This window comes from Lactuca sativa, chromosome 4, assembly GCF_002870075.4.
Source record: "Lactuca sativa cultivar Salinas chromosome 4, Lsat_Salinas_v11, whole genome shotgun sequence".
Taxonomy (NCBI): Eukaryota; Viridiplantae; Streptophyta; class Magnoliopsida; order Asterales; family Asteraceae; genus Lactuca; species Lactuca sativa.
Genome location: NC_056626.2, coordinates 349986339 through 349988847, shown reverse-complemented (window position 1 = coordinate 349988847; position 2509 = coordinate 349986339). Strand labels below are relative to the sequence as shown.

The following is a 2509-nucleotide window of genomic DNA, read 5'->3' as shown; positions in this document are numbered from 1 at the left end:
TCAGTTTGTATTAATTTAGTCATATCAAATTTTGTATGAACTTGTGTGTTTGGTTTTAGCTATGAGTAGCTAAACTAGTTTACTTTCGTTTAGCTAGATGAAACCTTAGAACTATGGTTTAGTTTATTATTTTATGGATTTTATAAAGTTGGATTTATGCTTGTGTATGACTATCATTACCTAGCATGTTATTGTTTATAACTTTGTTGCTTAAATTCAAGTTTATTGTAGCTTAGTAACCATTAAATTACATGAACTTGCTTACCTAGTAGTTTGGTGACCATTAAATTGCTAGAGCTAGGAGTGACCACATCTAGATTAAGTAATAATAGTTACAACTTAACTGTGTTGGAGAACATAATTGTGATCATAATTGTGTTTGATTAATTGCCTTAGATAAATCTTACATAGCTCAATTATAATTACTAATTAATTTTGTGTTTGCTTGTGTATGACCATACATAGTAGTACAGGAATTGGTGAAAATATTACTATATTGGACCAAGATGGCTAATTACATAAAAATTGGTAACCAACTTTATTAATCCATAAATAGTAACTAACCATAGGAAAAGGTGGATTCAAAACTAGACGAAAGTGTTTTTAATATACTGATTACAATCGTTTTTAGTTAGGTGCTTAAGTTTCTTAGAACTTGGAAAATCAGATAACAACCCCTTTTTAACTATTGTTTGCTTTTTAGATTAATCTTTTTGTAGTTATGTTAGTATACTAAATCCACTCCTTGAATTTGATACCCGACTATTCTTGCTATCCCATTTGCGATTAGGTAGACTGCCTAAAGGTGCATTGGTAGATAAGTAGTTAGGTTATAAATTTAAAGCTAGATAACTAATAACTTTTGTACACATCAAGTTTTTGGTGTCGTTGTCGGGAAACGGCTATTTTAGTTTTTAATTTAATTGCATTAGGTTAATTGGTCCTTTTTGTGGGGTAAAACTTGCAAAAAGTTACTTTTTAGCACTAGTTAAAATTCCCTAAAATACTAAACTCGCGACATGAGCTCTTAAAGCTCAGAACGTAAGATTTGATATCTTTGATTTTATTTCATTTTTTCTTTTTGTTTTAGTTTATGTACTATACCACAAGGTGGCACTAATTACCATGTTGTGCTAATCAATCAGTAGGTCTTTTTATTTAGTTTTAGTTTGTTGTTGCGTCTTCATTTATGTTTTTATTTCAGTATTATATGACTCGCAAATCAAACACACCATTGACACCACCACTTGACAATCTAGAGTCAGCTTTTCATAAAAAGAAGGACAAGTATGTAGGAGGATAAAGCTACAAGACAAAAAATGAAAGCACATTCGAAAGCTTTGAGAAGACTCCTAACAAAAAGGAAGTTGGTTACAACCCCAAAATAGATAGAACCAAAAGTAGGGAACCCGAAAGCGATCCCAAAAACAACATAATGGACAGTGCTGACATGACAATGGAGGCATACAAGAAGAGAATACGTGAGGACACCGGTCCAGGGCTTGTGCAACCCGTAATTCCCGCTACTTCCACCTTCAAGCTTAAGGAACACATCCTTTCTGCACTAAAGGATATTTCATTCTCCCGAAAATATCATGAAGATACATACAAACACCTCGATGAAGTCAATAACATCGTCGATTGCTTCAATATTCTGAATGTACCACGAGAAATGGTGTTGTTGTGAATGCTTTCAGTTACCTTAATAGGAGCAGCAAAAGATTGCCTAAAGGCACTCCCAATCGGTTCAATCACCACATGAGCGCAAATGCGTAAAGACTTTCTACAACAATTTTTACCATCATCAAAGGTTTCGAAAATCAAGAAAGCCATAGCTAATTTTGAGCAACAAGTGGTAGAATCTTTATATGAAGCATGGGAGAGGTATAAGGGGTTACTAAAGAATTGTCCCCAAAATGATCTAAATGAGCAACATAAAGTCTCAATCTTCTACGATGGGGTAAACGAAACGACAAGGCAACTCCTTGATTCTTAAGGACCATTAACAAAGAAGAATCCTGCTGAAATTAAGTAGCTAATCGAAGAATTTTCCAAACATTCAAGGGAGTACCACAACCCAAGACAAGACGGAGCTATGGGAATTAGAAATAGTGCTTCGGAAGACATGGCGGTTTTTTGCCACCGTTGAGTAACATGGATCGAAGAATGAAAAAGATGGACAAATCCATACACACAATACGGGTGGGGTGTGAAATTTGTAATGGGCCACATCTGACTAACGATTGACATTTAGATGAAAATGGGAATAGGAAAGCTCAAGTCTGCTACTCTAGTGGGGAGCAATTTTATGAAGATTGGAGAAAGTCAAAGAAAGAATGGTTTCTGTTTGAGGAATACAAAAACCAAACAGAAGAAAAATATAGACAAACCGGTCATGGCTTTTACCAAAAAGAACAACCAATACCTGAGAAGAAGGTGGACTTAGAGTCAATGCTTCATAGATTCATGGTGGTTTCTAAAAAACATCACGATGCAACTGATGTTACAA

General features: G+C 34.6%; 1 non-coding gene across 1 annotated transcript; it reads right to left on the bottom strand.

The window, feature by feature from the left end:
• Positions 1–1816: 1816 nt before the first annotated feature.
• Positions 1817–1923, bottom strand: LOC111902950 (small nucleolar RNA R71). Its single transcript, XR_002854012.1, has one exon. It is a non-coding gene; the product is annotated as a small nucleolar RNA R71 (small nucleolar RNA).
• Between the last annotated feature and the right edge of the window lie 586 nt (positions 1924–2509).